This window comes from Palaemon carinicauda, unplaced genomic scaffold (assembly GCF_036898095.1).
Source record: "Palaemon carinicauda isolate YSFRI2023 unplaced genomic scaffold, ASM3689809v2 scaffold608, whole genome shotgun sequence".
Lineage (NCBI taxonomy): Eukaryota > Metazoa > Arthropoda > Malacostraca > Decapoda > Palaemonidae > Palaemon > Palaemon carinicauda.
In genome coordinates, this window is record NW_027171881.1 from 23,028 (window position 1) to 38,776 (window position 15,749).

The 15,749-nt window shown below is 34.9% G+C and overlaps 1 long non-coding RNA gene across 1 annotated transcript; it reads right to left on the reverse strand.

Annotated features, from left to right (window-relative positions):
- Positions 1-2,375: 2,375 nt before the first annotated feature.
- Positions 2,376-6,531, reverse strand: LOC137637263 (uncharacterized). The gene is made up of 3 exons (XR_011043503.1): positions 6,191-6,531; positions 3,432-3,654; positions 2,376-2,457 (listed from the first exon to the last, which is right to left on the reverse strand). It is a non-coding gene; the product is annotated as an uncharacterized lncRNA (long non-coding RNA).
- Between the last annotated feature and the right edge of the window lie 9,218 nt (positions 6,532-15,749).

Consider the following 15,749-nt stretch of genomic DNA (forward strand, 5'->3'; position numbering starts at 1 on the left):
TAATGCTAAGGTGTAAAGAGTCGGCTTAAGACGATGTACAAATATTAATAGATGGTATCACCTTGGTATCACTAATCAAAGTAAGGGATATCAAACCAAAAACCTATTGAAAGGAGCCATTTGGGGAAGAGAAATAAGAAGTGTGTTCCAAAGTGTACCCTCAAGCAAGAGAACTATTAACCCAAAACAGTGAAATGCTATGTTACAGAGGCTATGACACTACCCAAGACTCGAGAAAAATGGTTTGATTTTGGAGAGCTGCTTACCAGAGCTAAAGAATCTTTTATGCTTGGCCAAGTAAAAATAGAAGTGTAAATCAGAGAGTTGGAAGGACAGATGATGTACAGAAAAGAGGCTGTTACAGGTAGATGGTCATTGGTTGCCTGTTTTGGTTGCAGTGAGATTGGTCAGGGAAAGGATTGTGAAAGAAAAAGCAAATGAAAATGGTTTTGTATGTGGTGAACTGAGGTATAAAGGATGGAGTACAGATAGGAGAATGAATCTAATTTGGAATAATGGTCAATGGATAACTTTTCCAGGACATGATTATTTTAGATTTGCAGCCACCTTTATACATCTCTTCCAGGGTTTAAAAAGCAATGTGAGTAGCAGGTAAGGCTAAAAGGGGTGAACTAGAAAACTAAAGTGTATACTGCAGAGCTCAATACATATGCTTATGTTGAATTGTAGTTAGCGTTGCCCATTATACCAGGGCTGATAAAACTGTATATAGAAGCAATTGCCATATGAGAAAGAATATCTCAGGAATTATTAGAAGTATGGTTCAATGAAAAAAGAGCTTGAAGAGGGTTCAACAAAGTAAATACTAGAGTTTGAAAAATAATCATGGTTTGAGTAGATGGTTGGAGAATGATACTGTTTCAATAATTCCAAAGAGGTTTGCTAATTCATAATGTGTTATTATTATTATTATTATTATTATTATTATTATTATTATTATTATTATTATTATTATTATTATTATTACTTGCTAAGCTACAAACCTAGTTGAAAAAGCAGGATGATATCAACCCAGGGGACCCAACAGGGAAAATAGCCCAGTGAGGATAGGAAACAAGCAAAATGAAAATATTTTAAGAACATTAACATTAACATAAAAATTTCCTATATAATTTATAAAACTTTAACAAAACAAGAGGAAGAGAAATTTGTTAGCAAGTGTGCCCGACCGTACCCTCAAGCAAGAGAACTCTTAACCAAAGACAGTGGAAGTCCACAGTACAGAGGCTATGGCACTACCCAAGACTAGAGAACAATGGTTTGACTTTGGAGTGTCTTTCTCCTTGAAGAGCTGCTTACAATAGCTAAAGAGGATATTAATACGCGAGTTGATTGTCATAAGGGAAAAGTATAAATGAACTATTATTAGTGGCAGTAATTATACTACAAAGTAATATAAATGTATAGTAATAGTGGCAAATCATATAGGAAAGTTTGTATATTAATTCATTGAGAGAAGACAGAATAGTGAGTGAGACTTTAGCGAGTTTATGACTGTGTGTGTAACCAAATGTAAGTATTCAGTGCCAATAGTGCACGATCTTCAAGATAGAAGTATAAATGTGTGAAGAATAAAAACCGGCGTAAGGCATAGACAAATGCGTTTGAAGAAGCATATATGGTGAAAAATGAGATACAGACTGGACACTTCAGCATGGAAGAAGTTTGGGGATGAGAATATAAAGGAATATGTGATTTGGATGAAGTTCTTGCAGTTGTTCCTACCAGTGTGCGCGATTTTTTCGATTCTTAAGAAAAAAAAAAAACAGAAAATGAGATAGGCAAATGAAAGGTTATAATAGGAAGATGTGTTTGGAGTAGTGAAAGATCACAAGTATGAAAATGATGCCCATGCAAGGAATGATGAAAGATACAAAAATATTGTTAGTTTTGGAATCCAAAATAGGTTGGCATTTTTATACAAGGCAATGGTACGCTAGGCGAAATTAGGAGATTTACTAGTTCGTTGTGGGGTAGTATTATTTTGCTGGTGTATGGATAAAGAAGTATATGTATACATATTTTCTGTGAATGGTGCAATCACAATATGTAAAATTGTGCATGACAGACATGGACATATGGGTAGGTTCAAGTAGAGACAATGTATGAAAAAAGACTTTCACCATTTTTGAGTATGATCTGAATGACTGCCATGACAAAGGGCTTAGTCATAATTATCAGAGGATTTTTGCAATTAAAAGGGAAAGAAGCATTTGTTTAGGATAGCTCATTAGGTGAAGGAAGACTGGAATAATTAGAATGAATTTCACAAATTTGGTTTGTGTTAATGTATTTTATGACACTCTAAGAGTGGATAGTACCTGAAATAAAACAAGTCACATTTCCATATGAACACCTTACCTGTAATTAGTGGAGTGAATCTCTCTAGTACTGTTAACGTATCCTCTTGCAAACTTGGAACACAAGTATATAATTCTGAAAGAAAGTAAATAAATTAGCGTTCTTATATTTTTAGCTAAACTACATTTTAGACATTGTACATACAACACAATATTATTATTATTATTATTATTATTATTATTATTATTATTATTATTATTATTATTATTATTATTATTATTATTATTATTATTATTATTATTATTATTATTATTATTATTATTATTATTATATTATTATTATTATTAATAGCTAAGATACAATCCTTGTTGTAAAAGCAAGGTGCTATAAGCCCAAGGGCTCCAACAGGGAAAAATAGCTCGGTGAGGAAAAGAAACAAAGGAACAGAGGATGTGGCTTTTCTTTCTCACAAACTTTTTTACTTCATTATTAAAAGAAGGAGTTTTACCAGCCCAATGAGTCAGACTTTTTTACTTCAATGGACCACTAAACTGAAGATATTTTTAGTGAATTCTTTGAATATTTTAAAATGACATGGCTCAGAATAGTTCAAAGAGGTTGACGAAGTTCAAATGGGGAATGTGTATCATAGAATAGAATAAAATTTTCCAAAATCTACGAAATCCCTAGAAGGATGGCACCATACTTTTAACTAGTGTTTTTCAATTCCTCACCAAAATCTCTCTAAGCTTGTACATACATACATATACCAAGGCACTTCCCCCAATTTTGGGGGGTAGCCGACATCAACAAAGAAACAAAAACAAAAAGGGGACCTCTACTCTCTACGTTCCTCCCAGCCTAACAAGGGACTCAACCGAGTTCAGCTGGTACTGCTAGGGTGTCACAGCCCACCCTCCCACATTATCCACCGCATATGAAGCTTCATAATGCTGAATCCCCTACTGCTGCTACCTCCGCGGTCATCTAAGGCATCGGAGGCAGCAGCAGGGCTGAACAAGCAAGTACCGAATTTATTAGGTGCAAATGTTGAAAAAGTTAATACGAAATTATTCGAGTAAATAAACAAAAAAAATCATGCAACTTACAATAAGGACGAAGGTAAACTTAGCCATCTTGGCCGAGGTCAGTACTCTACAGTGCTCAGTTATCTAGTTCTTTTTTTTTTATCCCTTTTTAGATGTTTTGTCCATTAGGCATTTGCCCGTGTTGAGGGATTAGGCATTTTGTCCTTAGGCATTCTGTCTGCTCACGATATAGTTGAAGTGCACTTGCACTTAACAGCTGGTTGGCGACCTCACTCCATCAGATCTGGAAAAGGGAAAACAGATGAGCAGTCTTTTCTTTTGAAGCATAAAAGTCAGTTTCAAGGCAATAGCCAAAAATCACTTTTGTGTTGGATGCTATTATCATCATCATCATCATCATCATTATTATTATTATTATTATTATTATTATTATTATTATTATTATTATTATTATTATTATCATTATTATTATATCATTATTATTATTATTATTATTATTATTATTATTATTATTATTATTATTATTATTATTATTATTATTGTACAGTTCATAGGCTACCACAACTAAAACCTCCCCTCCTTGTCAACCCAGAAAGGAGGAGGAGAGAATCTCTCCTCCTATTTTCTGTGGTGCCTGCCCTGGCAGTGTGCTGATAGCCAGCTTTCACAGCCATGACACACTGCTGCCTGATTTGTCTCGTGGCTAAACTGGTGCTCTGATAAGTTACAACCTGGGTAGGAAAAACTGATGGGGTGTCTCACCCTGATTCACAGACTTTATAGCTCACCAGATATATACAACACTTCACCATTGGAAACAAGTCATTAATGCAGACTGGCATGTTTCCCTTGACATAAAACATTGCATTATAGATTATTGTTATTATCGTTACTAAGATACAACTCTAGTTGGAAAACAGGATGCTATAAGCCCAAAAGTTCCAACAGGGAAAATAGCCCAGTGAGGAAAGGAAATATGGAAATAAACTATATGAAAAGTAGTGACTGATAGATCTGGTATATATCAACTATAAAAAGAGAGTTGTGTCAGCCTGTTGAACATAAAAACATCTGAAGTTACAAAGATTCAACTGTCTTTCCACTATATAGTCATAGCTGGAATAAAACATCTAAAATATTGTGTAGTACTGACCTTAATATTTGTGATTGAGGGGTAAGTCTGTTGGAACTAATAACATAAAGAATAGTTTATATTTAAGGACTTCAGTATACTTAAGCTGATCTTGCAACGTCTCTACTTGCAAAACTAACAAGTTTAGTTAATGATGCTCTGTGCTGGCAGACCACATCTCCCTAAAAGCCCTGATCAGGGAAACCCTTTGCACACCTGAACACATTAAAACACAAACATGACTTCATCAGCAGCACATTAAACTCTGATATAAATAAACAGTTCAAAGACCTTGTTATATATGCAGCAGCACTCCCTAAATCCTATCAAGCAATGCCTTTCTTTGTCTTGCAAGCAATTGCAATCATAAAAACTCTAGAAGATTCGATGAGCAATTAAGAAAACACTGATATGCATATACCTTAAGTTCAATCTTGTACATTAGGGTTAAAATCTCACTGAAGATGTAAACTTAATATTATTATTACTTGCTAAGATACAACCCTAGTTGGAAAAGCAGGATGTTATAAGCCCAAGGTGCCCAACAGGGAAAATAACCCTGTGAGGAAAGGAAAAAAAAAGAAATTACAACAAAATATTTTAAGAGTAACATTAAAATAAATATCTTCTACATAAACCATGAAAAACTTAACAAAACAAGAGGAAAAGAAATAAGATAGAATAGTGTGCCCGAGTGTACCCTCAAGCAAGAGAACTCTATCCAAAGACAGTGGTAGACCATGGTATTGAGGCTATGGCACTACCTTCTCCTTCTCCTCCTAGAAGAGCTGCTTACCACAGCTAAAGTGTCTCTTCTACCCTTACCAAGAGGAAAGCAACCACAGAACAATTAGAGTGCAGTAACCTCTAAAGTGAAGAAGAATTGTCAACAATAAGAAAATATCATAGGAACACTTGGAGGGATCCCTGAATCAAACAGGAAATTAAAGAGTTCTTGCTCAGCTCAGCAAATGAATACGGCTAGACTTGTTATCCTGCCACTCTAAAGACTGCATTTATCAATTGAGATCATTAGCTCCAGGGGATAGGGGTCATACACTGCCAAGGGAATATACATACGTTCTACTACATAGTGTATTAAGAGAGGTTGGATAACAGGGTGGAAGAAAGGAGGCAGAAAAGACAGCAGTATGGCAAATCGTACAACGAGAGAGAGAGAGAGAGAGAGAGAGAGAGAGAGAGAGAGAGAGAGAGAGAATACCACAGTGAAAATAGACTCGGTAATAACTCTGTACCATTATTATTCCTATAAAAATAGTTATTATTCAATCTCAAATTTTTTTCTTACCAGTCAAATGATGAAACCTTTTCTATTAACATCTGAAAAGTTATCACCAATACATTTAACAGACACGATAAACTAAAAAAAGATTAAATGACTGAAATATCAAGTATTGAAATCTACGCAACCAGTCAGTACTGATGCCACATGCTTGCGTTACATTAAAGGAGTCGAAATCCTTTAATATGTACCACCGCCAGGTTTCCACATGCAGACGTCACCAGCCAGGAGACACAAAAGGATATTTAGATTCACAGAATACAAGATGTATTAATAAATGAGATGCAAACTTGTCTCTCCTGGGGGACCATCATTAAAGACTGGGTTTGATAATTACAAAAAAATAGTTAATTTCAAAGTCTCAGTAATACCCTCTTTATTTACCTTACTTCAAGGGACGCTTTTCAGGTCCTATACTGCAGGGGAACCCTACTCTTACTTGTTTAGGGTTTAGATCCAACCCTCCACTGAAGTCAAGTGAACTACTTCTCTTTGGGTCCATATTAATCATCAAACGAAACATTTTCATTATAACTTTATACAATTCTTTGATTGTAGCATCTTCCAAATCATATGATCTTGTGAAAAGTAATGTCCTTAGTTTCTTCTTAAATTCAATTGCTCCCTTTAGGTCCTTCATTTCAGTTGGCAGTCTATTACAATATCTGCAAAAAAGATAAATACATAATAAGGATCAAGTATGAAACTGATTATGATATGCAAAGAGTGCCCACTGAAATCGTACCTCACCCCACCTAGAGTCCCCACTGAAATCGTACCTCACCCCACCTAGAGTCCCCACTGAAATCGTACCTCACCCCACCTAGAGTCCGAACTGAAATCGTACCTCACCCCACCTAGAGTCCCCACTGAAATCGTACCTCACCCCACCTAGAGTCCCCACTGAAATCGTACCTCACCCCACCTAGAGTCCCCACTGAAATCGTACCTCACCCCACCTAGAGTCCCCACTGAAATCGTACCTCACCCCACCTAGAGTCCCCACTAAAATCGTACCCCACCCCACCTAGAGTCCCCACTGAAATCGTACCTCACCCCACCCAGAGTCCCCACTGAAATCGTACCTCACCCCACCTAGTCCCCCCACTGAAATCGTACCTCACCCCACCTAGTCCCCCCACTGAAATTGTACCTCACCCCACCTAGAATCCCCACTGAAATCGTACCTCACCCCACCTAGAGTCCCCACTAAAATCGTACCTCACCCCACCTAGAGTCCCCACTAAAATCGTACCTCACCCCACCTAGTCCCCCCACTGAAATCGTACCTCACCCCGCCTCCCGTCAAACGGGTGTTATAATTGACCTCCCAGGCTCCAGTGCCAGATTGTATAGGCAAAAATGTATGAATCCATTAAGCTAGGACCAGGGAGGACCAGGCACTGACTGCATATGGCTCGCCAGATAGATCAATAGCCATCCCCCTCCTTTCATTCTTAGCTTGGAAGGATGGTATGGTTGCAGACAACACAAAAACTATCGACCTTGTTGTGGTAACCTATTGGTAACGTTCCCTCCTGGCGTTCTGCTGGCATGGGGTTCGAGGCATGCTCAAGCTCGATAGTTTCTTCTGGTGTCTGTAACCTCACCATCCTTGTGAGCTAAGGATATGGGGTTTTGGGGAAGCCTATAGGTCTACCTGCTGAGTCATCAGCAGCCACTGCCTGGCTCTCCCTGGTCCTAGCTTGGGTGGAGAGGAGGCTTGGGCGCTGATCATATATGGTCAGTCTCTAGGGCATTGTCCTGCTTGACAGGGCAATGTCACTGTCCCTTGCCTCTGCCATTCATGAGTGGCCTTTAAACCTTTAAAGGACATAGGTCTGTCATTATATGGATTACTGGAATCTTAACTAACCTAGGTATTTATACACGTTACCACATCAGCCACTACAAAACGTAGATTGCTTAGAAACAGTCTAAAATGGAACTAATTTAACAATTACCTTTACATTTACGTAACACTGTAGACATGTTTACCCACCTTCCCAACATGGGCAAAACTAAGGGTAAAAACCTTTGCTTTGACAGACCGAAAAACAAACAAATTTAGAACCAATAGCCCTTCAGGTAAGCGTTATGCCATATATAATGAGCGAACTACTGTTGTCTATAGACCGAAATTTAAAGGATTTAATAAGGATCTTATTCAGATTTGATCAGCGATGGTATTTTAGGAAAAAAATCGTGTTTTCTGATTGATTTTTGGACTGAATAATCGTCCATCGTTTTTAGAAATTTCATTAATTATTTTCTTCTTGAGAGAGAGAGAGAGAGAGAGAGAGAGAGAGAGAGAGTCATTAAAAAGGCATTGAGTTCGTAGCATTGATATGAGAGAGAGAGAGAGAGAGAGAGAGAGAGAGATTAGAGAAACAGATTAAAAAGGCATTGAGTTCGTAGCATTGATATGAATGAGAGAGAGAGAGAGAGAGAGAGAGAGAGAGAGAGAGACTCATTAAAAAGGCAATTGAGTTCGTAGCATTGATATGAGAGAGAGAGAGAGAGAGAGAGAGAGAGAGAGAATAGGGGACATGTAGGTTTATAGTCAATACAAAAGCAATGTATGTATCCCAAGCGGGTGTGCGAATAATTCATTTCGTCGAAGAAGAATCGGCCCATACACCTGCCAACCCCACCACCACATCACCTCTTCTGAGAACTTCAATTTACCTTTAAAATTTCTCAAAAATCCTCAAATGCAACTTCGTATAATCAATATCGGCTTGAGCTGTATTGGTTAGAACAGGTGACAACCTGGTCAACTGGCCCCTCAAAACTAACGAGTCCTGTGAATGTGGAGAAAATACCCAACCCATCAATTTGATTCTCCGATCACGACCGCTGTCTCAATTTGGACAACCCTAAGATAATGTCAATAAAAGAACGCTTCAATGATTGGCTGTTTGGTGTGATAAGCTATGAATGAATTAACATCGGTTAGAAGTACTGAATTAAAAGCTCAAGATAGGGACGACCGGCGAAATCTAACCGAGGCCCTTTGCGTCAATAGACGTAGGAGGAGATGATGATGATGATGATGATGAATAAAAACACATTTCTGAAGTCGTTTCTCCATTGTTTGAAAGCCGAATGACCGCTTTGATGCTGTTAAATAAATACTGTTTAGCTTGCATTTCTTCAACTTTGATAATTTAGCATTGCATTAATATTCCTAAAATGGAGTAAATGTGATCATAAAAAAAAAATAACACGTAAGATTCATCTATCACTTTACATAAAAGACACATTAAGTAGGCTGACTGAGCATGCCGAAACATATTTGCTATAGGCGAAATATGACAGAGGGTGATAAGGCAAATACACTTTCATAACAATATTTGATCATTTAATATCAGTGTTCCCATTGCGTAAACAATTAAATTTATACAATGAAATACGAAAGTCGAATTTTACCACAGTGCGCAACCGGACAATGCCCATGCATTGTGTCTGTTTCCAGCAAAAATGGACCAAAAAGAAAAATATCCCTTTTACGGAAAACTTTCCTGATAGTTAGAATACACTTTATAAGGACATGGGATTTACTGCTTTGTCTTGATTTAAACTTCCTGATCAATTTAAAGTCCTCTTCATTTTCACATATATTCAACCATTCTTTCTTCTCCTTTATACTGGCAATTATATCTTCATTTTCATCAATATGGAAATGGTTTAAGTAGATCCTTTTTATCCACTTCTACCTTAATGTCATTCTCGACCTCTTCTAAGTCATTTTTAGCCTTTTCTAACCCAGCTTTGTCCGCAAAATTAACTACCAAGTGGCCTTGTTTACCAAATCGGTCACCAAATCCCAGGAAAACAGCTTATTAACTAAGCAAAATTCCTGTATGGACCCAACTGTATGAGAAGCCATTTAGTATCGTTGGATAAATACATTATCACCACACACAAATAGAAACAAGACATTACCCATACACAAGATACATTAATATTAATATTTAAGAACGTCATGATTATTGCCAGATGAGCAACTTATGCAAGAGTGTCTATGTCACTTAGAAACACAAGACGTAATTTTGAATTTGATTCGAAATGTTAACTTTAAATCAAGATTACCACTGTTCAATAGTTTTGAGTCGTTCTTCACCACAATTTCAAAAGTGAACAATCAATCAATCAAAATTTGTAAAACCAAGTTAGATTCAAATCATGATTGTTATAGCATCTCCACTCATTCTAACATGGTTAAAAAACAGAACTGATCCTTTATAACCACTACTAAAGTCAAAATATTTATGCTGATGATTATTATAGAGCTAAAGTCACACCTTCGATTCAAATTGCCTAATCCACAAACTATTAAAGACAGCATCGACATTTCATGCAATCATGGGGATTGCCAATAACTATTTTTTTCATATTATTATTATTATTATTATTATTATTATTATTATTATTAAGCTACAGCCCTTGTTGTAAAAGCAGAACAGGAAAATAGTCCAGTGAGGAAAGAAAACAGGGAAAAAATGAAAGTATTTTAAGAACAGTAACAACATTAGAATAAATATTTCCTAAATAAACTATAAAAGCTTTAATAAAACAAGAGGAATAAGATAAAATAGTGAGTATGAGCGTACCCTCAAGCAAGAGAACTCTAACCTAAGAAAGTGGAAGACCATGGTACAGAGGCTATGGCACTACCTAAGACCAGAAAACAATGATATTGTCGCAAATAAAGCTAATCATCATTTAGTAATAAAATTAATTAATGCAAAACAAATTCAACTTTTTACCTTGATACTAAAGGAAGACTTAATATTAATCATTAAATAAGGTTTACCATTTTCAGATTAAAAACAGATTTTGTGGAAATTCACTGACAACGAGTAGGTCCGTCTACTTAAACGAAGAACAAATTTTCTGAAAACTAGTTCTGTCTGGTTGGTCGAAAAATAGGCAAGGAACCCCATCCCCCCTTACAGTAAGAGTCAATTAGTCATTAACTAATGAGGTAATTATACATCCGCTAATGGAATATGAGAAAAACACGAGTTGCATATAAAATAAATAGTCTCTATATAGGTTTTCCCAAAAATATTTCCAAAAAAATCTGTAACAAAGAGCACATATGCAGAAAACCAGTTCTGGTTTGGTTAGTCAAAAAACGGGCAAGGACATTATTGATGATAGTTTAGTACAAAAATAGTTTCAATAAAGGTTTGAAAAAAAAAAAGAAAAAAAAAAATAAAAACTTTTCTCAAAAATCGAAATAAAAAAAGCCGTGTTGCTGCTTGCGTTTTTATCACGGTAATTTCCTGTTTTAATTTAAACTTAATTTCAAGGTATTTGTGGTATTGAGTCCCTTAAGATCAAAACAAAGCCTTTTATTATTATTATTATTATTATTATTATTATTATTATTATTATTATTATTATTATTATTATTATTATTATTATTATTATTATTATTATTATAACGTGCTAAGCTACAACCATAGTTGAAAAAACAGGACATGCTATAAGCCCAGGGGCTCCAACAGGGAACGTAACCCAGTGATGAAAAGGAAACAGGGGGAAAATAAAATATTTGAGAACAGTAACATCATCAAAATAAAACCTTCCTATATAAATATATAAACACTTGAACAAAACAAGAGATAGAATAGTGTGCCCGAATGTACCCTCAAGCAACTTCTACCAACCACTTCTGTGTAGTTGCACGTGATGAGATGACATGAGGCTGACTTAGTCCTAAACTTACAAATGATTTGTATCTTGGGATACACTTCCGAATATTTAATATCTCAATGGATTTGAGAGAGAGAGAGAGAGAGAGAGAGAGAGAGAGAGAGAGAGAGAGAGAGAGAGAGAGAGACCCTTTAGTGCTGTAGGGAATAAGGTTCTCCTGTGTAATAAGACCACGAAACCAGCCCTTAAAGTTTAAGTTTAATATTCATAACAAACAATTGCTGATTACTGATTTTCTTTATCTATCAAGACCCCGATATCACTAATTAACAAAATGTAATTAATTTAATATGTCAAAACCAATTAAATGATAAAAACTAAATGAAAGGTGAAACAGAGCTTGGGTGACATCAGGAGTATTGGATCATTGAAGTATCTCGAAACAAATTAGCAAATAGAGATATGGACTCAGAAATTAACTATATATACCAATAGAAGGGGATCAGTGCAAAGGTTAAAGGAAGGTTTAATAGAAGTGAGATTAGATCTGCAATGGTTTTGGGAGACTGACACACTAGTAATTTCGAAGGCCCAAGATAGAAAAATGGAAATGGTAGAAATATGAATGATAAAATGGATGTGCAGAGTAATGAGAAGAGACAGGATCGGATATTTTATCATAGACACAGTCAAAATTGTAGGGCGTTGAAGGCTCAGTTAAAAAGACTAAGTGCTTTGGTCAAGTTTTGCAGAGAAATTATCAAAATCATGGAGACGGAAGGAAGGAAGGAAGGAAGAAAAAAAGGAAGGAAGGAAGGAAGAAAAGGAAGGAAGGAAGGAAGGAAGGAAGGAAGGAAGGAAGGAAGGAAGGAAGGAAGGAAGGAAGAAAGGAGGAAGGAAGAAAGGAAGAAAGGAGGAAGGAAGGAAGGAAGAAAGGAGAAGGAAGGAAGGAAGAAAGGAGAAGGAAGAAAGAAAGAAAGGAAGGAGGAAGGAGGAAAGAAAGAAAGAAAGAAAGGAAGGATGAACAGTATGTTAAAAGGAAGAACATTTAAGTTGTCTTGCTTAAAAAGTGCAAAGAAGACAAGATGGAAAATAATTACAAGTGGCCTTATGTAAGTAGTGGGAGTTAGTTACGTATTGAGAGGGCAATTTTATAAACTGAGAACAGTGAAAAAAAGTTTGGATAAAGTTAATAAACGTAAAAAAGTGGGCCGTGTTGATATTTTGGGAAGTACTTATTGAGATGTCTGTGAAAAGAGACATAAGCCAGGATAAGTTAGAATAGAATTGTTTCATACTACAAGAAAATGAATGTATATTACTAGGAGAGAGAGAGAGAGAGAGAGAGAGAGAGAGAGAGGAGAGAGAGAGAGACCACAGAATGCAAGAATAAAATCTGTTTTAATGATGTTAATGTTTTTAAAATATTTTATTTCAAGTGTTCATTACTTCTTATATCGTTTATTTTCATATTTCCTTTCCTCACTGGACTATTTTTTCCCTGTTGGAGCCCTTGTGATTGTAGCATCCTGCTTTTCAAACTAGGGTTGTAGCTTAGTAATAATAATAATAATAATAATAATAATAATAATAATAATAATAATAATAATAATAATAATAATAATAATAATAATAATAGTACATTTGGGACTGGCAGGAAGAATTTAACCAAAACATCATGAAATTTAGTATTAAAAAGTTATTTAAAGATTGAATGATACTTAAACAGCCTAAAAAGCAGGAAGGTTCGATTTTAAATGTTCTCGCACACTCAAAAAATATCTTATTTAGTTAACCACTTACCTATAATTACTGCAGTGTATACCAGTAGCTCGGTTGCTGCTGAGAGCCAGAAAGAGAGAGGGATGGAGAGCCATGATTGCTAACTTCCTTGGGATATATATGGCACCTAGATGATGATGATTCTCTTCCCAGTCTTATGGTCTTTAGAAGAGTGTTTGAGTTACCACCCCAAAAGATTCTCCTCTTCTTGACGACTGTGTTCAACGTCTGAAAAAAAAAAAGGAAATGAATTAGTATTCCAGTAATTTTATTTATTAATGCAATCATTCCATATACAACAACATTTATAGTAGAGAGAGAGAGAGAGAGAGAGAGAGAGAGAGAGAGAGAGAGAGAGAGAGAGATATTATCACAAATAAAATGGAAAACAAATGTATAAAGAAACTAATTTTCCCTCCAAAATAAACTTAAGGTTCCTTTTCAGTTGACTTCACATATTCATTACCTCTAAATTTACTACAACCACCAAGTTCCATGTTTTTCGTTGCTCAATCCTCAACACTGATTGAAGTCACAAGGTGTAAGGCAATGTGATCTCTAGCATTTCATTATCAACTAATATATGGGACAACTTCTTTGGTTGGCAAAATTAATTTTCTTAACTCTATGCTAAAGCTTGTTTTCGTAACTCTCTACAGCTCAACAAATGTTCTGTTGTATTATTTGTTTCTTTGCAATATTTTAAGCACCCAAAAGTAGGATATTTTCATCCCCAAAGGTAAGAAATTTAAAGCACCAAAAGGAGGATATTTTAAGTCCACTAAGTAAGATATTTTAAGCCACCAAAATTATGATATTCTAACGACCCAAAAATTATGATATTCCTGTGAAGAAATTAGAATATTTCAGGACAAAATAATTTAGGATACCTTAAAAACTAATAAAAAGATGTGCTAGAGTTCCTATATCAAGTTTTCAACATTGAATTCACACAAATACAAGTAGAAATACCGTTGCTAAATCAAAATGAAACTAGGTTGAATTAACACCTACAGTATAACACACATGGCGCACTCACATCTCACTAACCACCTACTATAACAATTTAACTGATTTACAGTTTCACACACTAACATGGAAACTTTTGCCAAAAACAGGTTGATTTAAGTTTTGTCATATAAAGAAGGTTTATAAGTTAGTAATCTATTTCACACCTAAACGGAGATATCTAACTAAACTCTAAACTTACTCGAGTTTAAAACAATTTTTTTTTTTACAAAAAAAAGCATGAATCTAATCTAAGTTTTCTAACTAACGTGATTTGTTAAAAAGAAAAATCATTCAGCAAAAAATATGTATTCATTAATTTGATAAAAGCTTGCCTACCTACAGGAATTACTAAAAAAAAAAATGTATATGATAGTTAATTCAAACAACTCAAGTGGATTCTATGAGGTCTATCACTTCAGTTTCTAATTAAAAACAAAAAATAAATCTCACTGAAATAAAAACCAATTTCTAGAAATAAAAAGATCTTATATATCTGCTATTTTACCCAGCATAATCTAATCTAGTTCTGTACGTGATGGAGGAACTTCCTGTCAGCATTGAATGCCAGAAATCTAACCAGTTTTCTAAAACGCACAGAACCTTAAAACGAATATTTCAAAATTCATGTAAAGTTTACAGCACCAATTCACCCTTGATGGTGTCATACTTAACTTGGCTCAAAGAGACGATAGAGGATTCTAGCTCTTCTTGTAATTTCTCAACTTAAGGACAGCTTTTGTGTCCTCTTTCAGTCCTCATTTCAATATGAGTGACAAGTCAACTGGAACACAAATCTGGAAAGAAATGGAAAGGACATTTTTACAAAATTGTCACTTTTGCCTACTTCTGTTCTTGACTAAATTTTCCCTTATTTCTAGTTGACTATCTTATGTCAAAAGCTGAGTTTACTGTCAAGCATTAAAAATCTAGTTACAAGATATTCATGATAGCCGGAACAAATTATTATTATTATTATTATTATTATTATTATTATTATTATTATTATTATTATTATTATTATTATTATTATTATTATTATTATTATCATCATTATTATTATTAGCTAAGCTACAACCTTAGTTAGAAAAGCAAGATGCTATAAGCCCAAGGGTTCCAACAAGGAAAAATAGACTAGAGAGGAAAGGAAATAAGGAAATAAGTAAATGATATAAGACGTAATGAACAATTTAAATGAAATACTCTAAAAACATTAACTTTAAAAAAGATATATCATATATAAACTATTAAAAGACGTATGTTTACCTGTTAAAAAAATCAAAATTCATTGGTTGAATAGTCAATTTGTCAAAACTATTGGCTACAATTGAGGGTTAACTATTGCACTGAAGAACATACCTACTGAAGAGTTTTTGCCTTACTTTACTAGTTAAAGTTTCAATAAAATTTCACACATTACAAAATAAAAAATGTACTGCAGTTTCATGTTAATGTTGAATGTGACCATGGATTTGGTTAACCTCTT